A 25,883-nucleotide genomic window follows, 5' to 3' on the forward strand; every position below is an offset into this window, starting at 1 on the left:
TCCAGGTATATCCAGGGATCAGAAGAACAGATTTGCAGCAGAGTTTCCATTTCTGGGTTTCCAGGTAGCTATTTCTATTCCACAAGAACTCCACTCTGGTCAGTGACCTTCGACTCCAAGCCTTGAAGGGCATGTATTTCAATAAATTGTTTCCTTGTTGTTAAATTAAATGTTACTGTTCTGAGAAGGTCTGTTGGTCATGTTTCTTTTTGACAGAGAATTCTGCCAGCTCAGATAGAGTTACGGCAGTAAGTAGCCTGTCCACCAAAAGAACAGATCAGCATGTATCTAAATGTTTATGAATAGCCTGAAGATTCTGTTCAACACTGCAACTAAACAAGTCAAAATTGATGATATACAGGAATCCTAATAATAAAGATTTATTTATTCTATCACACACTCCACCAGGATCTTAAGCTCCACCAGAATCCTAAGATGCTGTTTCCAAGGCCCATGCATAGCTATAAAATGTTTTGTAGTTATTGTGGTGCTAGTCATATCACCACAACTTGCCAGCCTTCACCTCTCAAGAGAGTGCTGCAGAACTCTGACTCTCATCTCACAGAAGAGTCATTTTACTCAGCTCCTTGAACTCCCACTAATAACCAGTTGTTCGTAATCTGCAAGTTTGCAAGGCTGGTATACATTTGGAAAGTTCTCTCCAGGTCCAATTTCTAAATTAAATGACGTAACAAGGCATGTTAGAAAAGGAACATTAGGACAACAATTTCCACAAATGCTAATTTTACTGCAGCATCTGATAGTAAATTAGATAATTAGCAGCCTTATTCTAGTAACTGCATGGAAACAAAGAAATTCACTGAACTACAGCCACAATCCTGAGAGAAGGCAGATATTCTGAATAACATCCAAGATCATTTACGGTGTTCTTGGGAGAGCCTGTTCTGCAGACTGCCTGCAAAGTCCTCACATCTTTGGATTCTGCCTTCTTGGCAGCTGCCAGGGATCTCATTTTGAATCAAACTTGCCTTGTCTTGCTCAGCTAATACAAATGCTAGAAATAAAATTTTTAAAAATCCCAACAAAGATCAGCAGAATAAAATGATACTGAATATCCCAATAACTGCTTCAGTTTGCAATGTGAAATCAGAGTGTCCAAAGTAAAAAGCCACCTTCTTATTTAGCAACCCCCAAGTTGAACAGATATCTCCTCACAAATGGGGGCCAGACCTCCCTGTGCAGCTCATCACTGGCACTTAAAAAACGAAGCAAATTGACTTTTCTTTTTCCTTGAACTAAAGGAAAACTAAGATACTACAGAATAAGTCCTACAAGAAAAAAGAAGTGTCTAAATGGAGTCACTCTTAAAATCATCTGCAAAAATTATGACGGTGTACTTTCTTCTCTTCTTTCAGAAAGCAGCAGTCACTACTTGAAACATGCCAGTCTGTTTCTTAAAAGTATCTCCCTTGACTATTCCTTCATTCCTCAACTCATTCATTACTTTCTCCTTTTCTTCTGAGATGTTAGATCCAAGAGAGATCACAGGCCAATGAAGATCACACAATACCCACACCTGATCATTATTAACTTAAATCACATTCGGATGAATAACACTAATTTTTATTTTTATAAATATATTTTTATCCTCCAAGTAACAGTATAACTTCATGTATTGCCTAGCAGTCCTAAGAAGTTGAAAGTGCAAGAATGCAGATAACATATTTAGTTTTCCATGTTTTCTTTCAGGCATTCTACACAAAAAGCTTCCTGCCAAGACTTCACACATGATATCTTTATATTAAAAAATGGGTAAATGTTCAGAGCAAAATCTGTAAAAACACATGGATGCAAACTTCAGATCCAGACAATTTTCAATGGGTAAATTTTAATACACACAAGAGGAAAAAAAAGTTAAAGACACTGAATGACTTAAGGAGGTGTAACTTGCCAACATGAAATTACAATGTCTCTTCAGTCATCCAGTAACCTAAATATTTGCATGATCTGCATGACAAATGAAGAAACATCACAAGAGAAAATATCAACAGATCAGAGATTTAACTCTTTTCCCAGTTATCCAGCTCTCCCTCTTACACAAGCACAGAATCCTATCTTCATTTGTAAATATTTCTAATAGATTTGTAGTTGCTGAGTTTGTGTATGCATCAAGTTTTTGTTTCCATATGGATTTTTGTCTTACTCTTTTTTGGGTGCAGGTGCTTTGGCTTGATTTAGGGTTTTTTGCTGAGGAAGAGAAAGGGGACAACATTTAGGAAGAGGACTCTAACAGCTACTTGATGATACATCTTGGTCCTTCCTTGCTCTTAACACATTCTTACTCAACTTGAGGCAAATACAAGTTGAAGAACTTATTCTTCCTCTGCCTGGGAGCTACCAATAGTACCATTCTTTAGTAATTTTCCCTCTATTACCTGTCTGGATTATTTCCCAAATGAAGAAATCCTACTGCTTATACTAAATGCAATCTAAGTTGTTCATAATTATTTTTTCTATTGAAAAGTTAAAACTATTTTAAAAGTCTGCACCAGAATTATCAAAATAAACCAGAAAAGCAAGATTCTGGCTGAAATTGGGTGTGCCAAGTGTACAAAAATACCCATGTCAATAATGGAGGAAAAAAGAAGGAAACCCCCAAGCCAATAATAAAGTTTCATTATCATTCTGCTACATAAGAAATAAGTGAAGAAGAAGTTTAAAAAAAGATAAAAACTGGTGAGGTATGAAAGCTGCTTGTTAACACTATTTAAACTGTTGTTTATTTGTGTTTGGATATATTTTTCCAGGGGAAAGGAAGTGTCTTTACAGTTACTCTGAAAAATATGATTAATGACACCAGGTAGACATAATTTGATGACTCTAGATTCCCACCCATTCTGTAAAGAAATGTTACATTCAGCTTGCTGTCCATGTCACTGAAAAACAAACCAAAGTTCACGTGATGTTATTTTGAAAGAATTGAGCTTTTCATTACATAATCAGAAATATTTAGCTTTGCTCTGGCAAAATAAGGAGCACTGCTGAAAAGGGCAGAATGTCAAAATAAACACATTTAAAAACTGAGATGTGGTGAAAGAGAGCTCAAGAAAGGAATCAGGAAGCACCATATATACTTCTCTTGTAGGAGACAAGTCATTAAGCTTATTGATGTCATCATCTTCCTAGATAAGGGCTTCAGTTCTTCTTTAGAAAAAGAAGCCTAACCAAGAAAAGATATTAGATTTTCATGCTTTTCAATATCCAAACAAAATTGTTTTTCGTATTGCAACCAAAGTCTGTCAGGAGATGTCAAGCTGGAGTTAGTTTCTTTAGAAAGACCAATTCAGGCAGTAACATTTCGCTGTATGTGCAGTGAAAAGTTGCCACCTCAGTTCTCTTCTCGATCTAGGTTTGAAGTGCAAACAGTCTTTAGTGTGATCAAGTACCACTCTTGATCAAAATTCTTCTCTCCTTAATAGGTAACACAATTGAGATTTACTTCTTGTAACAGTGAATGTACAATGGACAGATTAGTCTGAAATCTCTTTTAAGAGAATTAACATTTCATGAATATGTCCTTAGTACTTAAAAAAAAAATCCAAACAGTGCTTAATAGGAAAGAGAACAGACTGAAAAAGAAATTCTTCAAGAACATTACTGAACTTGAGCTGCTGTTCATTTCCAGTGTGCTCCTAATACTATTGTAAATTGGTACCAACCCTCACCTGCAATTCAATAGAAACACGTGTAGAATTATCATCTCTGATTGCCTTCAACAGAATAGAAACTCTCCAGTAACCAAACTCAATGCTGCACTAAGAGGAGATTTAGGCAATGGCAACATGAAAAAGAAACCACCAGATTTAAAAACAAACGAAAAATCTTTTCTCCAAAGTAGGGAAGATTTTCCTCCTAAATTGTTCAATTCCTAAGATTTCTAACTCAATTGCTGACTAGTTTTCAAAACCAATAGTAAGAAAAAGCAAATCTTCAAAGTTACCAGTCTATACCAGACCTTGTCATCTAGTCACACACTAATTTATGCACATGTTCATTGAAACAGCTGAAGAGTCGTTAGATGTTTCTCAGGGATCATATCACTTCAACCCTTGATGAATCAGTTGGGAAAACTACATATATAAAGCGGAGACATGGAGGCACACAATAAATACCCCAGGAACACACTGCTATTAGGACCACAGAATATTTCACTAAGGTGTGAAAAGCAATTTCAAAACTCCCAATTAAAGTTTTCTACCTTACAAAAACACTGCTTTTGTGAATTCTGCATTAGACCAGAGCATTAGCAGCACCATGCTGACAAAGAATTAGACATAATATCAAGCTTTTTTCCAGAAAAATCTTTACAGGTCTTCCCTTCTCATCATTACTTTCTGGGTTTCTCCAGTATGAGGTGCTCTGTACTTCATACAGAGTTACAGAAGTACAACATTCTCGTATTCACAGCACCAGAAGTGCTGGGCTGAGGGCAGAATTCTAGCAGAACCTTCACTAACAATGGAAATAATCAAGTAAGTCTGTGATAAATGTGGCTACAGCATACAGTCTCTTCCAAGTCAGAACTCAGTGTCTCCGTCATAAAAAACTGGAGGGGAGAGATGTAAATTGACAAGATGGAAGCATACACGCTATATATCCAGTCTTTTGGTTGCAAAAGAGAGTATCTTCTGTGTGCCTGGTCTGTTGAAAGCAGACAGGGACAGACCGCCAATGAAGGAAAAGAAATTCCAACAAAAAGAGCCCAGGAGAAAGGACCCCAATTTCCTACAAATGACAGCACCTTCTCACCTCTCCAAATACCCGATCTACAGTACAGACACTCTTTGCACTCCCTATGACATCTTTAGCATAAGACTTATAAACTAAATAAGGACCTTAAACCCTTAGCCCCAATTTATTTCCTGATATAGGACACTAAGCTCTAGAGCCTATTTATGACTGATGCAGATCACACTAGACATAGCAACAAGCAGTGCAGCCAACAGTGTGGTATCACAGATCAACTATTATTTCTTTCTACTGGGACTTGTAGAGGGTATACTCAGTTAATCTGTAAGCAGGGAATAGCACTGTAGTCTACAAGTGTACCATCTCTTCTCCCATCCCTAAATGTTTTATCAAGGATCAAAACAACCTACCTTGGTCACTTATACTCATAGGAAGCCATGAAACATGAAATGGAAATAACATGACATAAAACTGAGAACTGAAAATGAAGTGTGAATAGGGCAAACATTTTTACAATATATTAACTGCCTTTATTATATACTGCAGTGAGATCACTTGGCTGTAAAAGTATGAGATTTACAACTACCTCATCTTATACACAGGAGTACTAGATTTTATTTGGTGATCCCAAGGCAGGACCAGGGGGAAAAATTAAAATTTCTCTTAGGCCCACCCTTTGAAGGCAGAGGAAAAACAACGAGGAACAAAACAAACAGCAGTTATTTACATGTTTCTAAAATCATGAGAACATGAACTTGGAACTTCTGACCTGAAATCCAACAAAGGCAATCTGCAATATTTCACTTAGATCCAAGCAAATGCCTTTTCTTATGTACCCATAAAGTATCAAGTTACTTTATCTCCCCTATACATTTTATATTTCCCATTATGTAAATGGGCAGTTTAATTTTGCAGCATAGTGAATTGAAGAATGAACCCAAACAAATCACTGTCTCACTGGCACTGGAAAAATAAGGAAACAGCAACATGGGGAAAAAAACCTAAACTTGTTCACAAACAAATCAGGGCGGGGGCAGGAGGGAAGAAAGAAAAGGAAAAAGCAGCAACCAGAACACAAGCAGCTGGTGCTCAGGGACTAGGAAGGACTTTGGCTCCACAATAACAGGATCAGTTGCATAATCGCTGCTGCCTGAGAAGTTATACAATGTCTGCCCTTCTCATCATTAAGAAAACAAATAAGCAACAAAAGTCTTTTTAGGGCACAGAAGCTAATAAATTAAATACCACATGTGAAGTCCTACTAAAGTGAAGGAGTTCTGTAGTTTCAAACACTACTTTTTAGCTTACTGAAACATTAAACAACAAATTGTATGTTGACCCTTGCTAAAAACATCTATTTCCACTAAAAGCCAGTGTCCTAAAGCCAGTGTCAAGCCACAAGAATTTCCCACCTGGCTTTTCCAGTCTGGCTCTCAGAAGACATGTTTGCATGGTAGAAAGCTGTTCCTAAGGCCAACTTGAATGATATGCGACCTCTCTTCCTGCTGTAGAACTTTATGAATTCTGTGGCTATTGCAGCACTTGAACCAAAATAATAAACTACAAAAATATCCCAAGCACTAACACGATTCTAATTGTCTAACTGGATATCCTGCAGATACTTACAGAAGAACCAGTGTAAAATTTTTAAGAGAAATGAAGACAAATGAACTTATGGGGAATGACATCACCGAAGAATGAGCAGGAAAGAGGTTTTCCTGAGTGGTCATGTATTGTTCAGACCTGACACTGAGGCATTGCACAAAGAATGAAAGTGAAGTCTGATTCAAGAGTGAAAGACCACAAAGATACTGCACGCTAATTAAGAGGCAGTTGAACTTGAGTTTGCCAGCACTGAATACATAAAGGTAATTCCAGCCTAATTATAGCTCTCTCATTAAGGACTTGGGCCAAAAGAACAAAAGCTTTATCTCCTCATCTAAAATTTGCATTTCCCTGTGATTACCTCTCTGCTCCAAGTCTTGTCCATTTGGTTCTTCTTACCTCTGGGTCAGAAGTTTTGCATCTTTTCACCACGATTTGGGCTCACAGCCCAAAGCTACTGCATTGCAGGATCGGCGAAGACATGATGCAGCAATATTCCTGAATTTCTTTGGATGTGGAAGTACATGTCATTGCTGCCAATCTCTGAAAGCCATCCAGATAAAATTCAGAGGCCTATGGCATCTCAGAAAAAAGATTTAAGAACCCACAATGATGACACTAAGATGGCCATCCTGACACTTTATGTCCTGTTGTTATTTTCCAGCTAGCATCTAGAACACTGCAAAATTCATTGATTGTGCAAAGAGAACAAACATGTACTCTGCTACTCACCCCTAAACCTCCACGCACTACCTACCTCCTGTGATCAGCACACACTACTTCCAGAAACAGTTGTAGGAATTAGCAGAGAAGTGGAAATATCAGGACCTGTATTGCAGTGGAAGTACAAACCAATTTCAGAAAGAAGAGAGACACCTAACGTGCATTCTTTCCTCTACTCCAGCCTGTCAGCTCCTGGATAAGCAAACAGAATGAGAATGGCAACATCCCCAGTGAAGGGAAAGGAAGCTGCTAACGTGAAAGCCTGCACAAAGGAATATGCTAGCCATGATTCTGTATATACAAGATATTGAGGGAACAGGAACTGGAGAAAGGCACACTGCTCGCTGCTTAACTCACAAGTGCTGAACTTGCCTCAGGAAAAGGCAGCAGCTGCTGCCCTGCCTCAGCAGCCTCACTACACTCAGCAGATTGTCTTGACCAGTTACAACTCCAGAACCAGTGGCCAGGGTCACAGCGGCATTCCATTAGCAACCAACTTAACAGGAGAGCAGCACATTTGAACTCCACCTTCCTTATATTTTTTTTTTTTTTTCATATCAGGCATTGCTGCAGATGCCAATAATTCAATCCTTAAAGCCCCTTACTGTGAATATGCTACAAAGCAGCATAGCTTTATCCGTAACGCCTCAGTTCTGCATTAAGTAAGCCACTTACCTCTCCTAATACTTCTGCAACAATTCAGAATTTTGATTAATGACCTGCTCTGCAACAAGTGCCCCTTACACCAACTTCATCAGCAGTCCCCTCACCCCCCTCTTGACTCTGGAAAATGCTTTGAAAAATTCTCATGTTTAGGACTCAGGGGAGCCATTTTACCTACTCAAAGAGCAAAGCAACACCAGGCAACTCTCAAGACACTACTGTACACTAATCCAAGTGCAACTGGAATAGCTATTGTGGATAAAGAGCACGATGCCCTTCCTTGTGGAAAAGAAAGGAAGATCTGAAAATCTCACCCACTCTCCCATTCCTTTTGGACTTGGTGCTAAAGGAGCAGAAGGAGAAAAACCACAAACATTAAGTGCTCCAAGAAACCAACAAGAAAAATCTGGCACTGTAAAAAATTTACTTATAAGACACATACTAAAAATGCTAAAAGCTAAGTAAATAGTAAATCTCACAGCTAAGCTTCCAAAGCTCCTCACTCTGCTGCTCACTTTCATTAGAAATGGTTTCTATAAAAATGTGTCTTATTAGTAAACTCACACATCAAACAGAGAATTGACTCAAAAGACACTTCTTAGGTGGCTAGGGTTGCTCTAGAGTTGATAATTTCTGACTGAACATACTCTGAAAGTATGATCTTCAAATACCTAAGGTAGCTTAATACCTAAGGTAATGGGAATTAAGTACCTGCAAAAGACAATTATTTCCTCCCAAGGCTGCAAGGGCATTCCACACTCTGTCTTGATTTTGGACTGCTGGGTTCACGCACTTGCGAGAGGTGAATTCTGCCCTCTGTGCCGTTCAGCTGATGAGCAGTTTCTCTTAATTTAATCACCCACTATCCACTATCAGATACTTCAAGTCTATAATGATCTCTTTTCCAATAAAGAATGGACACACAACTAACTCAGACTCACTGCAGAACACCTCCTAAGACTCCAGGCTTTTTACATCCTGGTAATTTGTCTTCAGGCCTCACAAATGTAATTGAGGCTCATTCTAGGTCCTGAAAAATCTTCCCCATTACATTAAATCTATCTCTTTCTTCAAAGGGCGAAGAGAGAAAAGAGCAAACTAGAAAGAAGAAAAAAACCCAAAAGGCAATTATCAGTGACTTGGAAAAAAATGACAAAATTGAGCAGGCAAGTTCTGGATGCAGGAGGAAAAAAAGGAGATGCATCCAGAAGACTTGAAGAAGATGGAAAATGGAAGATGGACTACAATTTTGTGGACACACAAGTCCTGAAAACCTATTTACTTAAACCATGAGAACTTCAAATGCAGATTTTCAAATCTGATTATTCCCGCTTTATAACCCTAAAGCTTAGTTTCGGAGGAGGTCAAAAAATGAAGGCAACAATAGCATAAAATAATGAAAATAACTGTCATTTGTTTTTCTCTTCAAATCATTAAAAGGCTTTTGCCTGCTTTGTCAATAGCATAATCTAGGAAATCCCAAAGCTTACTGTGTTTTTGGCCTAAAAACAAAACAAAAAAAAAAGCAAAGAAGAATATAGCACTTCCTGAACCTGTCAAGTCTTGAAAACTCTCCTGCCCAGCAAAAGAAAAAACCACAAAACTTTCATCCTTACATCATCCTAGTCAACAAGAAATGAACATGAAACAAAATTAGGATTTAGGATTTACATATCTTGCATAAAACTGAAGTTAACCCACTGATCACCAATCCTATGGACAAAAGGAAGCCATTGCTGTTTCTATTAATCAGAAACAATTACGCTAATCCCAAATTACCTGTGCATGTATATGCTGAAACAAAAATAACAACAAATGATTTGTCTAAAAAAAGTTGTATTATTTAGAACATCAATGATATCCTGGATTTATGTGAACTGAACTTACTAGAAGCAATTAAGAGGGGAAAAATCTATTTAGTCTTCAGTTTATTCTCCCTTTGATTTTTAATGATAATAAGGTCTCCATATTAAAAAAAAAAAAAAAACCAAACAAAAAAAAAAAAAAAAAAAAAAAAGGCAAAAAAAACCCCCCAAAAAAACAGGGAGGAGGAGCAAGTTTTGAGATAGGTCCAAGTGCATCAGGCCCATACTCCTATCTGTGGTTTCTTCCCTGCTCTGATGCATTTCCAGGAGGACACTGGAGGAATTCTCTGTAGCAATCTTTCTCCAAGCAATATTTTGGCATGATTCCAAAGCACTTGTTTTAAAAGAGAAGCCCAGCAGTCTGGATCAGCAACAGACCTGCAGAAAGTCCATAAAGCATAATTTTCTTTCAAGGGCAGATCAGGATCATCATACAATTGAGATTATGCCGCACAAAAAAGCCCCCAAAAAAATCTCTCGAACCAGCAGAATGGATAAATGAATGCTCTGACAAACCAGCACAGACACACACACACACACAACTCTCTTTTGCTTGCTCTCATAAGCAGCATTTTTTGAAAGAGCAAAATATTAACAGACAAACCAAACTCACTGGGCCAGGAAAGGGAATTAATGCATTTGTTTCATTTAAAGCACTCCCAGGAGCAACAGTAGCACTTACATGACAGACTTACAAGAACAAACACTGCAAGAGAAACACTAACTGTGAAACAGAGATGGGTCACTAAACTGAGTTCTCTTACTTGTGGCAAGCTGACACATTCCTTCCATCTGCTTGTCCAGACTTGTCAGCATTCTGCTAGCAAGCGGCTGCAAAACCTATAGCCATGTTGCTAATCAGAGAGCACCCCCTCTTTTATCAGCCCAAAGGGAGAACTCCACCACCAAGCAACAAGCGCCCAACAGCACACAAGGGTAAAAAGGTCTCATTCTCACTAACCAGCCACATGAAGGAGGAAGGCAACAAACACTACAAATAAACCGTGTCAGAGGTACAAAAGAAATATTCCCTCTTAAATTTAATCAAACTTTCTCATACAATTAAAAAGCAGGGACAAATCTCTGCCTATGTCCAAGTGAGACTGAATAGTGCCATTTCCTAAACTGAAAGATGATGAGGAAAAGAGTATTGCATGATGATTGCAACACAATTTTCTTAAGCTTGCAGATGTATAAAGATAGTTTCTCTTCTGAACTGTCTTCCAAGACCTACTGTGGCACAACTGGCACTGCTTTGTCTCCACTTCCATCTCCCTGCCCTGTTGACAATACAACCAGCACACTGGAAGCCAAAAAGAAACAAACTGGTTTAGTACTGGGAGGACCTCATATTCTGAAGTTGTCTGACATGCTTAAACTATTGAGGGGAAATTAAACAAAAAAAAAACCCTCACACAGATAACAACAAAACAAAACACAGCACCACAAAAAACACAGACCAAAACAACACCAAACCCCACAAACCAAACAAACAGACACAAAACCTCAACTCCCTCCAAGCTCTCACCTACTGGGTTGAGTAATTCAATTTCTACCATTTTGAGACTGAATTGTGACTACAATAATGTTATCTAGACAAGCTATATTAGTTCAGATTTGCCAGACATCTTTCTCAGAGACATCTACATTTGCTACCTCACCTGCATTATTAAATTGATCACTTTGAGATAAGCATGGTATCTTCACATGAATATACTCAGTCACTACCAGAGCTGGCACATGCTGCTCAGCATCATTAAATTGATACCTTCAGCTCAGCAACCTCCCTTTAATCACATTAAAGGTACGCCAGCTAATACAAGAAATAGAAGCCAGTAATTCATGTACCTGGACGAGCACACTAGGGGAGTAGATGGTAATTATGAAACAATTATTTGGATATAATTATTTGCACCTATTTGCAGACAGGGCACCTTCCAATGACACCCATTTGAGTACCTCCAAATGCATGGCTATGTGCTAGAAACCAGACTGGGAAGAAGGGATCTGAACACAAATCCCAAAAGAACCAGCACCCCCATGGTGATGTAAGTTACATGACCCTTGAGCACAGCAGGAGGCATCCCTGAATTGGGGAAGGAGGGGAGGGTTTCAAAGCAGGCAAGAAATATTATGCATAAACCAGCACACCAACAGACTACCCTGAGACATCTAAACGTCAGCCTTCTTATAGCTCAAGAGAGCAACCAGAATACAAATGACCACCAAACACTTCAATATATTTTATTACTGAAAGCTAAATTTATTATTGAAGGTCAAGATGAAGTTAAAAAGAGCCTGGGTCGGCATCTCTGCATGCAGATCATATTTATACAACTCAGGGCTCTTGGACCAAGCAGATAATGGCATTACAACACATACTGGAAAGTGAGCAAACTCACTTTCAGTATGAAAATGAAACCTCTTAGGATGGGTAAGTGGCCAGGAGAACAGATTATTAACCATGTAAGATTCCCCCTTAACTCACAGCCATTAATTACACAGAACATCTTTTTAAAAGAGACACCTCCATTCAAATAAAAGATGTTGCAACCATTGCAGCACTGCTTATGTGGATAATAATTTCTTACAGTAAAAAACCATTACAGTCATCCAAAGTTGATCATCACCACTGAAGCAACAGATTCTTCAAAAGGTAGTTGTTTTCAACTAAAAAAGGACACCACACTGAGTGAAAAGATGTAAAGTACTGTAATTATAGTGCTCCAGTACAAACATTTTTCAGATATTGCTCTGGAATGCCCACGTTCTCTGTTCTTACCTCTTCCTCTACCATGCCTTTTTATTGAAATAAAAACTAATTTAGACCTGGCTAGCTATTCTTCAAGATAAATCAACATGACATTTCAAAACAAACAGAAAATGAGAGTAACCTATTAAGGTATAAATTTTGAGACAGTAGTACAAGCCTACATACTTAGTACAAGCCTTCAGCTCATGAGGAAGTCTTGCCATCATCCTCCCAGACCTGCTCAACATTTTCTATGAGGTCTTAGAAGAGTCCCATCGCAGGAGTATTCGTTACAAATGGTATAAACTAACATCAACATAAGCATAAGCAATGAAAATAAGAAAGGGAAGGTGAGAGCACCACATTCTTTCTGCAAGAGAGAAATAGGCAACGGTATTAATGCAATATCTATAAGCACATACACTCCACACAGCTCAGCCTAAGCATTATTCTAACAGTACCTGAGGAGAGAGCTGGAGGGCAACACAACTTATTTTTAACCCTAACACTAGGAGTTAGAGTGAAACGGTCAAAACAAAATCCTCATGTCTTGTCAGACTATGGTTTTTCTTCTCCGATTTCCATATTGTTAATAAAGAAGCTAGGGACAGAGGGAAAGGGACCTATTTTGCTGGTTTTACTTTTTATTGGGTAGATTTTTGCTTGTTAACTGGCAAACTGGACACCACCATATAAACAAAATTTAAAAGAATGTGAAAAGAATTCTACAAAATCCAAGATACACGCAAACAAATACCTCTTGTCCAGACTGAAAAATAACCACAATACTTGAATTAAAAAGAAAATAGCATAGAAAAAAATAGAAGTTTTCATCATGCCTCCATTTTCCATTCATGTAGACAGAGCAATCTTCCTGAAACATATACACAGAAAACTACTCAAGGACAGTCTTCATACATTAGTAAGAAAATGCACCACTGTGCACCTACTTTTCTTCTTTAAATATCAGGGCCATTCATGAACCCCAAACAGTGCAATTCTTTTAAAAACATGGGTTGTTCAGAGACTTTTCATCCAACATTATTTAATGCTTTAACAAGAAAGTGTGACTTCTGACCAATGTTCTTTTCATGCTCCAAGTTAATAGTAAACTTCCAGGCGAGTCAGGGTGCTCCTGATCAAGCTCCTGTCCTTTTCCACCTGATTAAGTGAAGGCTCATTTCTTTGAACACCCACCCTAAGCCAAGTAAAAGGCTCAAAGGGCATTTGTTTGTAATTAATTTGTTTAAATCCACAAAAGCAGCTTGCTTTCTCCTGGGTAGAGGAAAGAGCCCTCTGCAAGCTGTGCTCACTTTTCAACAAAGTTTCCCTCAGCCACTGCTGGGACCTCACAGCTGCTGGCACATCACTGCTGCCTACCACTCCAAGAGCAAACACAGAAGTCTGAGCAACAGACCAGTTATAAGCCCACAAGTGGACAAAAAAACAGTTACAGAAAAAAATCCAGTACTTTCATAGCCTACCATATTAAAAATTATCTTACTATCTTCAGTATCATGTGGGGAAAAAAAAAAAAAGATAGAAAAACCATCACTCTCTGCCTATCCACCACTGGGCTTCACAGAGGGCATGAAATATTCCCATGTTTTCATTTGCTATTTAAAGCATACAAAAAGCTTGTCCCATACCCTTACCTCTTTCTGTAGAAAGTCAGACCTCTAAACACCATGTTCCCAACCTCTGCAAATGTCCTGCTTCAAGCATGATTACAGATGTCCCTTCCAACCAAAATTTGTCTGGTGTGTTCAAATTTTTCCAGGTCAACTTAAAATTTAAGATGAGTCCTTCCTCACATCACATAATAAAGATGAGTATTCAGAGACAGCAGTAATCAGTCTGTTGAACCCAAGTCAAGAAAATGTATTTCAATTCACTACGACCCTGCAGTGCTTGAGGTGCTTCACTTTCCTACTCATTGTGAGCATTTCAAAGGCAGACAACAAGCATGTCTAGGGACTTCCACCTCAGCACCACAACCCTCAGCTTAATGCAACAAGACAACTCTAGGCTGAATTCCACACAATATGAACATCTACTAATGATGGCACCCTTTTCTTTTCCTAAACTATTTAAATAAGCTTATTCTCTTACTTTGTGCTATTATGTTTTCATTTGAAATGTTTATCCTTACTCAGGTGGCAAGTTCAACTTCATCCTGCAAAGGATCATGGAAAAGAGGACACACAGGAAAGAGGAAGAGAGTTTTCATCTTTTAAATTTATTCTGTCTGTGCCAGAGGAACCTAAACCCTCACCTTGGTATATTCTCTACTCAATCTGAGCTACTTCAGACAAACATCAACCATATTGACCTCCTCCTATAAAGAAAGATCACAATGCAAAGACACATAGCTAGACTAAAAAGATTTTTCCAAGTACATTACTTGCAGTACACACACCTCCTCTGCTTCCTTTTATTAAAAAGGAGAAAAAAAACCCAAACAAACCCAAACTAACAAAAACCTAAACATTCACATCATCATCTGTATTTGAAGCATACAATATATACATATGTGTTTTACTGAAACAAAAACAGGTTATAACTTTAGGGTTTAACTGATCAGTAGGCTATCCCAATTCATACCAGGGAAGTTTATGTACTGATTTTGGTTGGAGTAGAGTTAATTTTATTCACAGTGGCTTGTATGGGGGTGTGTTTAGGATTTATGCTGAACTCAGGGTTGATAATACAGAGATGTTTTTGTTATTGCTGAGCAGGGCTCACACAGAGCCAGGGCCTGTTCTGCCCTTTGTACCAGCCACACTAGCAAGGAAGCTGAGGATGCTTGTGACGGTGGGAGGAGACACTGCCCAGACAGGTGACCCCAGCTGACCAAAGGGATATCCCAGACCATGTGACATCATGCTCAGTATACAAAGTGAGGGGAAGAAGGAAAGGGGAGTGATGGTGTTTGTCTTCCAAAGAAATGGTTATCTGTGATGGGGCTCTGCTCTCCTGGAGGAGGCTGAAGCAGGGAAGCAGGGAATCCATTCCTTGTTTCACTTTGCTTGTGTGTGTGGCTCTTGCTTTCCCTGTTAAACTGCCTTGATCTCAACCCACAGATTTCTCAGCTTTTACCCTTCTGATTCCCTCCCCATTCCTGGTGCAGTGCAAGTGAGCAACTGGCTCCATGGGCCTTGGTTACCAGCTGGGGATAAACCCTGACACTGTACAAGTAATGAAAAAAAAAAATCCCGTTACTTATACAGCACATCCAGAGTCCTCTCTGTACAAAAACACCACCAGCTGAACTGCAAGGGCTTTCAACAGACAGCAGGGAAGCCATGGTCTCCCCTCTCTTGATCCAACACTGCTGGGAGCATGGCTATGTTGCTGGAAAGAAATGCAAGCAAAATATTTCTGTCTTCAGAAATTGCTACAGTCAATGTAAGACATGCTGCTTTACACACTCTTATCTAATAATGAAAAGCTTGAAAAGATACTCCCTGGTTACTTCATGACCCACTCAAAACCTAAATGAAGTATTCATCACTAGCTTAGGCTCACTGCTCAGAACTGTTAAAAAAAACATTGCAAACCTCATTAACAAGCAAACTATCATTCTCTTAGACCATATCCATAGAGACTTTGTTTTTACATTTGTACTGTGGCTCACTGCTCAGTTGCTGACTCAAGTATTAGTATTTAACTTGTGATGCAATACCAAAACGGTTTCTATGCCTATTCCACATGACTGCTTATAAAATTATAACGAATGTTTACTTCTGCCTGTTCAGTTAGGCACTCTTTCTTCTGCAAGTGTAAAGAAACTCCCAAATAAAATAAATTTCACTCCTCCTCAGTCACCTTATCAAACAGGAAACCAGTGATGACAAGAATATTACCAGCTCTGATCACAGCTTTCTCAGTCTCATACCTGTGGCATTCCAGCTCAGAGCATTTTGCCATGTGAAGATTCCAAAGATGACGTAACCCTCACAGTTGTGGGAAAAAAATGACAACTGAATGCTTAAGGCTCAAAATCAAAAAAGAAATCAATTTGGTTTGTGCTTTCAATGCTTTAAAAGCCATAGCTTGAGCCAATCTCACTACTGAGGGCCTACACCATGACATTTCAACTCTGAGAACAACAAAAGGCCCAACTTTTACATTAAGAAATGCACTCTTCAGCTGTTTTGTCTGTCATTCTGCCTTAAGATACATTCTGTACGCTGTGCACTCATGCAAATACAAACCAAGGCCTCATCTCGTTCCTGGCTCTCACTTGAAGACCCAAGGATCTCCTTAAAATCCCATTAGAAGTAAACAAGCATTGGCAAGCATACAAACGCAGAATCAAATCCTAAGACCATCAATGGCACTCTGAATGCTATCAAGGTGGTGAATTCCTGTCTCTTGGTTTCAATACTCCTTTGGTTGCCTTCAGGCAACTATTCAGTTTGATTTTTTGCTGTTTTAGGGGTTTTTGTTGGGGCTTCTTAGGGGTGTTTTTTAGTTTCTTGGGGTTTTTCCCCTAAACCTAAGTATCATTTCTGAGCTTGCTTCCACACATCACTGGCCCCCTGCTCTGCACACTTTGGCTGCAGGAATCTGGTGAACTGGTATTGCCAGTGATGCCTCCGTATCATAAAAACAAGCTTCCCCTAGAACAGCTCTCTACCACAGGCCGATACTCCCCACTGGTCTAACAAACCTCAGACAAAAGCTCAGGCTCATTATGCCAAGTGCACTTACATCTCATTAACCTTCTCAGGGAACTTTACCTAAGGCACTCTGAACAGTCTTTCTCCCTTTCAGGATTGCCCATCCTCCAAGCACTTTAGAAAGTTTTATTACCAACCCAAACTGATATTTTGGCTTATTTTATCCCTCTGTATCCTTTAAACAACATATCTTCTGGATACCCTAAGCATTTGCTTAGCCCTGCAATTTCTCCTAGTCCCCTTACCTCAAATTAAACAACAACAACAACAAAAAAAAAAGGATATGCTTACAGTGCCAAATAACCAAACACAGACTTTAGGAAGTTCCTGCTGTACAAACCCCCTCTTCCTGTTACAGCCCATCTGTGAGCTCAGATTTTGGTTCTCAACAAGAACCAGGGATAAAAGCAACACTATTTATCACCATGGCTTTCAAACACATTCCACTTTCTGAAGCAATGTGCCATCACCTATTCACACAAATCAAACCATCCTGCTTTGGACAACACTGAGATTTTTACCATGTATTCAAATGAAAATAATAAATCATCAGGTAATATAAGAACATAAAACGTGGTTCACTTGCACCCACATTCCACCTGGCAGAATGATACTGAGAAAAGTAGCACTAGGTAGAGCTACTCTCTCATACCCAATGCATGGTGATAACTCTGACAAAAGCTGCAGGAAAATAGAAAGCCAGATGTACATTTTTCTCAAGAGCTACTGATCCACACTCACACTGAAGTCATCACATTCCAAAATTGAAAGACCCCAAAAAAACCCAAAACACCTAGAACGTGTAGGAGTATCTTCTCCTTCTAGCCATGTGTCTATCTTTGCACTACCAAATTGTCAACTCTGAAGGTTTGGGGTTTTTTTTCCCCATTTGCTTATTTGATATAGCTGGTTTAAGATAAGGATCAATGTTGCTAACTCCCCCTTAATTCTGAAATCCCTCACTACAAATCCTCAAATGCAAATTCAAAATCAAAACTGTCACAGCCATTAGTAAGAAAGCGTATGGTTCAATAGAGGGACCAGCTTTATAGATAAATGGGTCTGACTTCTCTAAGGTAGATGTCTTAGAATTGGAAAAAGAAGCTTAAGTTACCCACGGAACTGATGAATACTGACCCAGCCTGAAAAAGCAGGAATTTATCTCTTACATGCTTCCAGTGCAACAAAAAAAAAATCTGTAGAGCAAGAGAGAAAGGGATGAAATAAGCCACTTGGAAAATCCACTTCTTCTATGTGTTTTCAAATTTATTCTTGTCTGTACATTAGGTTAGCCAGCCTGATCAAAGTTTTTTCCATGTCATATTTTAATAAAAACACATGGAAATAACATTTGTGAAGGTGTAAGAACTAAAGATCCTATTAATGCATTCCTGATTATAATTCAGATGTAGCCATCTTATCTTTCATTGACTTTTCTTAAAGTTTGCCCAGAAATGAGAAGCCACTTGCCTTCATACTATTCAATATCCTTTATTGTTTATGGCTCCCACACAATTCCCTCTTTCCTAGCACAACACTGTTCTACTGCATTTGAAATTTCAAAAGGTATTTTTTTACATGTGCAAGTTCTGCAAATCTGTTCCTATTCTGTGATATGTGAGAAGCATTACAAGTCACATGCTTAAGACAGGCAGAAATCCATCACAGGGTAGTGATGAAACACCAAAACCAGCAAAGCAGTCAAACCCCTCTTCCCTCATATGAGAAAGATCCCAAAAGATAGCATGTAGCTCTCACTGGAATAAAGTAATTCCAAAACAACATCAAACTGTTTTTTCTCCCAAATCTCAATACAGTTTCACTTCCACTATCACAGCTTTGCTCAACAGGTAGGGAGAGAAAAAAAGAAAAAGAAAAAATTACACCATAAGAAAAAGCCAAAAATATTCACTGCTGTCATTCAAAATTTCAAAAACATCAGCACAATTGTCAAAAATCATGTCAATTGCACATTTCCACACAGAACAAAAATCAGAAAATTTTGTCCCAGAGCTTTCATAGGAAAAAACTAAAGACGTAGGTCATTTCTCTCACAAAAGACTTAAAGGAAAGAAAAAAACCCCCTCCTGCATACTTAGAGCAAAGCAAATAGAAAAGGAACAAGACCTATTCTTCGTCTTTGGACTGGACAAAGCGGCCCTTCTCACTTGTTTTGAAAGCCTTGATACCAGCCAAGAGCTCCTAGCTCTTGGTGTAAGAAAGTTCCCCAATAGTGACACCAGCACCTGAGACCATGCCATGCCCCCCCCGCCCAGCAAGATGCTGCCATTCAGTTCTCAGAGCAGTCACCAAGCCCCTGTTTGTACCAGGGAGCTGCTGTACACATTTACCTGCAACATCCAGAAGAAGAGGGATGTGACTAAAGAGCCAAAGCCTGCAATACTGCCTCATCAAACACGGGTTGCTTGCCAAACAGATGCTCTCAAGGCTGGATCACCACTAACGCATACTCAGTCCTGCAAAGCTTGCAGTGCTCTCACCTGAGCCAAGAAGCTGCTCTCACCTCCCCACCAATGACTTCAGTTAAAATGTTACATCCTGCCAGCAGGATTTTGCACCCAGCAAAAGGATATGGCAACACTTTCCATACTGTCTGTGGGACAGCAGCTTAAAACAAATGTGCACAGGGACCTTACAATCATGTCCTCCCCAGCCTGGACAAGGTATGAACAGCCCAGCAGCAGCATGAGAGTCTCCAACAGAAGATAAACAGTTTCACTCCTTGCATTATGAAACTGTAAACGAAATGACAAAGTCAAAGAGAGCTGTTCTAGGAGATATGACAATCTTACAGCAATGCACCTCAGTCCTTCAACACATGAAGGCTTAAAGACTCAAGCTGTTGGTCACTTAGTACAGATAAGTAACAAAAAAAGTACTTTTTACAGCAACCAGCTTTCCAAACACAGCAAAGAAACTGTTATGCATTTGTCTTAACTTGGACATTTTCAATAGCGTACTATTGCAATCAGCAACACCACCATCAGCATGAAAAAAAGAATCAAGAAGGAAACCAGTGAAGTTAAAAGCTTCTATATTAAAGCCATGAGGAAATAATTTGTTTTCTACCTACACACATATCCAGAAATTGTACTGTGGACCAACAGAAAATTCCATTTCCCATTACAAAATACAAGTTACATTCTAGTAACATATCGTAGGGATAGACTTCCATGGTATTAATTATCAGAAAAGCAAGCAAGCAATAGGGGGTGAATTGTAAATTAGATGTATGGTTTCTCACAGCATACTTTATCTGAACTCTTCAAAATCTGTTTATTTTGGACAAATGACACAAGACTTCCTCATGGCAGGAAGTCCTGCAAGTCAAAGGCCACTGCTGAAACAGTATTTCCACTATTTTGCAATAGGGACTGAAAATCACTTACAGACATGAACAAAACTGCTAATTAACATGAACAGATTTGTCCTCTGTCAATTTAACCACCCAAGAGGAAACCACTCTCTTCTCTTTACATATTTCAGCTTAGCACATCTTCAGAAACCCAAGTGAATGCCCAAAAACCAGCCACGGAGCAATTAATATCAACATTTGGGAAGTGAAACACCATGTTACAACACCAAAGTTTCTAAACAATCTCATGACAGTCCTGAGCATTTCAAAGAGTAAGCAGAACATCTGCCCACACTCACCCCCATTCCCTGCACATAAAGCACCACTGAAAGTTTCCTGAACACTAAAAATCCCACAGAACACCTGTGGAAAACTGTGAATTAGTTAATGCAAGGTTGGTGGATGTGAAACACACTGCTGAATTCCTCTAACAGCAACACACATCAATACATCCTGAAGACCTGCTCACCTTGCACACTTCTGCCAGTTTAGCTCCACTAAACCAGAATTAAATACCAAGGTTTGCATAGCCACACAAGCAGCTGTCAGATCACCTTCTCAGACCACTCCTGTACCAAGATGCAACAAGATAACGTAGCCTTGTTATGTCAAGGTTGAAATTATCAATAACTATAATTATTTTTTTATTTAGCATCTCTGTGCTACCACTTTGAATAAAAAGATAAGCGTTCTTTCCCATAGTCCTGTTCTCTTTCCCTAGTACTGTGTGGTAACAGTACTACCAAGTAGCTGATCTTGATGTACTGAACTGGAAACAAACAACTGACTGGACACACCAGCCCTTACTTAAACCTTGATATAGAAATGTTGTATTACATTTTCAAATGGGTGCTGAAGATACTAAGTCACAGCAACACCATGATTAACTTGTTTCAACTAGATAATCAGCTGGCTAAGAGATGCAATATGACCATAAAAACCAAAACATGCTATATTTTTATTCCAAGTCTAGCAGCCTAAAATTGCCCAACTAGAAAAGCAAATGTGTCCAGTTCCTAGCAAACATACCAAAGTGAAGAATACCATGCGCCATTCTCCAATCTGATATTTGAGGGATTCTTCTACCCAAAACACCTTGTTATCAACAGTGTTGAGTATTCCAGAGCTGGCTCCAAATGAGCTCAATAGACCCACACCACATACATAGTGAGGAGACACCCACTCACAGTCCAAACATGTAGCTGAAGTTAGACTGCCAGCACATCTTGACCAGGGCCACAGAACAAAGGCACAATGCCACATGAACATGGACACCTTTCCAGGACACAATGCCTGCCTACCTAAAAGCAAAGAAAGAGACTTGGCTGGCTTACTGCCACTGACCAGTTCCCACAGCAGGTAAGTTCATATCTTCAAATGCTGTATGTCTACCAAGACTGCACAGGATGAGTGAGATATTGCAGAAATGTCAGTTCACACAGACTGTACAATTTGTTCACATAGCCTACTTCAAGATACTGCTAGCTTGTCGCCAATATGTGCCAAGGATGCAATCAAGCTGGCTCTCTGCAGAGCCTGACTGGATCCATAGGATCCAGTCCAGTGTGCTCAGGAATATCCTACAGCTGTACAGCCATAACTGGGCACAGAAGCATTCACAGGCATCAAGGAGCAACCCAGCTTTGGTGGAGAAAAATAACTTCGGTTATTTACAACGTGCAAAAATTATTTCTCTTAACAGGAAACCCAACACTTGTTTTTTGTAGCAAAATTTCATGGTCCAATACGTGGACATGGACCTCGCCACAAACCAACAATACCAAGAAACCAAAATTCAGTCATTAAAATAAGGCCAGGACTCAGAGGTCTACACAGAAATCTTGCAAGTTACTCTAGTTAGCAAAAAAATTCAGTTAAATCATTCATGAAACTCTAGGTCAAAATAAATACATCTAGTCCTTTGCACTTCTTCCATAAGTGTTTTGCTATGCAGGCACAGCTAGAAATTATAGTCTTAATATTTCAAGGTGAACATCACACAGGGTTTCAGCACCCAGCACTACTGACTGGTCTCTATGCAAACCTATCCATTTGTGCGGACCACCTCTCAGAACTGCAGGGCGAAAACCACAATCAAGACAAGGAGGAGGTACTTCAGCAACCCCGCAAATCCCCCCAATACCATGTTCCGAACCCTCCAGGAGCCACGACTCCCCTGTCCCCAGGGACGCACCGCGGACAAACCTGTCGGGTTCTGTAACTTCAATGTCCCTGCCGCACCGCGGGGTCGACAGCTCGAGGCTGCCGCCAAAATCAGTACCCGCGTGAAAAATCAAAACGCGGGGAGGAAAAGCCGACCCGACCGACCACCTGTGAGCCGCCCAGTGCCCGTGGCGGCCCGGGGCGACCCCCCCATACTCCCTGCAGGCCTCCCCAGGGCTGGGGCCGACGGGCCCCTCCCGCACCCCGCCGGGGCTCCCGCGGGAAAACCGCCCGCCCCAGCCACAACAAAGGCGGCCGGAGCGGCCCAGCGCTCGCGGGGCTCCTCCGCGACCCCCGGGCCCCCCATCGCCGCGGCCCCGGCACAGCCCCTGCATTGAAGCCGGAGGCGGGGTGCCCGCGCAGTGACAATGAGCGGCCGCCCCCGGCACCTGCGCCGCCGCCCCCTCCTCCAGCCCGGCCCGGCCGCTCGGCATCCCCGGGGAGCGGGGCCTGCGGCGGGGCTGAGGGGGCGCCGGGTCTCCCCGGGCCCGCCGACGGCGCAACAAAGCGGCGGGGCCGGGCAGCGCCGGCGAGCACTCACCGGGGGGCAGCTAGGTCCCGGCGGTGCGGCTGTGCCGGCCCGGGGAGGGGGCGGCGGGCGGTCCGTCCCTCCTCGCTCTCCTCTCTCCGCTGCGCTCTCTCGCCGCGAGCAGGGCTCGGCTCGGGGGGTTACGCGGCGCGGCGGCCGCGGCCGGGCGGTGCGGGCCGGGCCGGGAGGACGGCTCCTCCCGGGCGGGCTCCGGCGGGAGGCGCCGCCGCCGCCGCTGCTGCACCGTCCGGGCGCCGGGGTCGTCCTGGCCCCATCAAGGCCGGGCCGCGCCGAAGGGGCCGCGGAGGGAGCGGGGCCGCTCCCCGCGGCGGCTGGTGGCCATCTTAGTCCTCCTCCTCCTCCTCGGCGCCGCGTGCCCCCTCCCCGCCCGGCTGCCAGCGCTGCCTCCTCCCTCCGCTCCTCCTCCTCTTCCTCCCACTGCTGCCGGCTGGCTGCGGTCGCTCCTGCGGCCCGGCGAGGCCGCCCGAGGAGAGCCTGTTGGTCCTGGCAGGCCGTGGGCCCGCTTCTTAATTCTGGGGCTTATTGCAATTATCTTACCTTTTGGAGCGGTGGGTTTGGCGTCTCCCCGTTCTGTGACGGAATTCCCACTCCTCTAGCGCTGACCGCCCGTGTCCTCTCCCTTCTGCCCCGCCGCCACAGGCCCGAGCAGCTGACGCGCAAGGAGCCTGGATGTGCGATGAGAAGGGGAGTGCAGGTCGATGCTGGAGCAAATAACCCACCCTTGAGCTGGGCTTGAGGTGCTTTCCCTTTTGCTCTTTGTCGAGGGGACATCTAGGGAAAGGCTCCTGGATATCCCTACTGCCGACCACAGAGAAGATTGTATGCCTGTGCTGACCAACCATTCTCATCTGTATGATCCAGGTGTTGAAACAGAAACAGAATTATTTACCCTTTTCCTACTCAATCCAGAACTCCTGTTAAATTCCCAAAGCCGAAGGATTCATTTTTGTCTGCAGGATGAAACATAGGTTTAGCCTCTCACTGGGCACAGAGTGCAGGGTGTAACTGCAACCCCAAGGCAAACTTCATCACTTGGACACTCCTGAGGAGCAGTGCAAAGGTGTGTCCGCATGTGTGTGATCAGATATCCTTCTGCCTTTTTCCACTCACTTATAAACTTACCTCCTCTAAGAAATCAGCTGCTAACAGCCATTCACTCTCCATTCACTCTCCAGCAGTTTTGTTTGGGGTCTTTTTTTGCTCACAAAATTCCTTCTGAAGCCTTCATTGAAAAAACAAAATAGCAGCTTGAAGTCTGTGGCTTCAGGGGTAAAAGCTGCAATAAACAACGCACAAACCATCCGAGACCTCTATGTTTCATTGGCAAATTATCACAATCACCAGGAACCAGGACCATTGCCTCCTGCCTGTGCTACAGGGGCTTATTAAAGGAAGCTGTGTACTCTGTTGTGCTTGAGGATAAATGGAGTAAACACCATTTATCCATTCTTCTTTCTCTGGCCGTTAGCATCAAACATGTAAATGCACTTAATGTTTTTTCTGGCTGATGTTCTGCTGTTCAGCTGGCAGTGGAAATTATCCGGTCCCATTCGGATGGGAAAAACTGCTTAAAACTTACAGATGTCTTGAGTGAGGCTAGCTCTACTTCAGCTCCCAAGAAGCACTCACTGAAGACAAAAATATAACTCCAAACAAAGAAAGCCTACTTCTCCCAACTGAAAAACAAAATAAGCAAGGAAAAATGTGTAACATCCTTGCCTACACAATACAGTGCCATCTTTAGTTGTTAAAGACATCTTCAGGCATTCAAAATTCACCGTGTGGCCAGAATCAACATTTAGCCCAGCTGAGGAGAAGAGTCCAGGCTGCAGTTTGGGTTGGAACTGTCCCTTTGCAATACCTGTATTTTTTTTTCCATGCAGGACAGTCAGTGGAGAACCAAGAGAGAAATCATGCACAGTATATCGGCCATAGTCCTGTCACAACAACTGTAATATGATCAGTGGCAGAAGCTCTTAAGAGAGTTGGTGTCTCTCAAGAAAAACTTAAATTTTATTCCATGTGTATCTTGTTTTGCCCCTCCTAATGAAATGCTTACTTCTGCCTACTTTTTAGACATAGAGCGTTGTAACAACTTCTACCCAACCACTCTTTGCAGCCTCCCATTCCCACATCACCTGCTAACACCTGAAATTGTCACTGTCTGCTGCAGAAAAAAAATACATTTCTCTATGGCTAAGGCCATATAGGAAATGTCACAAGGATAAGAAGGGGAAATAAGGATGTTCAAAACATGAACAGATTTTCTTTCAGGGGATACCTTTCTGAGGGCACTCACCATGTTTTGTATGCATCATATAGCAATGTATACACAGAAAGGAAAGTATGTGTGTTGAATTGCTTGCTGTCACATTGCAGACTGACGTGATTTACCTACCACTTGAGTGAAGGCTAAGCTCAGGAGTCAGTGGAAAATATGTTTCTGCTACAAAACTGCCAGGGTCTCTCAGTCCATTCAAAGCCAACATGCACTGAATTTTTATGGATGCATCCTCCAGCTATGCCAGTCTAGAAGGAAAACTCTGAAAGGAAGAATTTGGCCCCGTTGGGTGTTTTCATTCTGAATGGCAGCAAAGGGAAGCACTGATTCCACCAGCTTGTTCCAACAATTATTTCACTTATTGTGCAAGATGCAGCCTGTGAATGGTACATAGCAGTTACACTTTACAAAACAAACAATCTTCTCTCTGTAATTTATGCGTAGGAGGAG

General features: G+C 41.3%; 1 protein-coding gene across 2 annotated transcripts in view; it reads right to left on the reverse strand.

Moving 5' to 3' along the window:
• WDFY3 (WD repeat and FYVE domain containing 3) overlaps positions 1 to 23,479 on the reverse strand; it is a 155,592-nt gene extending 132,113 nt beyond the window's left edge. For both annotated transcript variants that reach the window (XM_084204151.1, XM_084204150.1), the window contains exon 1: positions 23,144 to 23,479. The gene's annotated coding sequence lies outside the window, so the exon portion shown is untranslated. The remainder of the gene's footprint in view (positions 1 to 23,143) is intronic.
• Positions 23,480 to 25,883: the final 2,404 nt, after the last annotated feature.

The sequence above is a fragment of the Fringilla coelebs genome, assembly GCF_963513975.1.
Source record: "Fringilla coelebs genome assembly, chromosome: 4".
Lineage (NCBI taxonomy): Eukaryota > Metazoa > Chordata > Aves > Passeriformes > Fringillidae > Fringilla > Fringilla coelebs.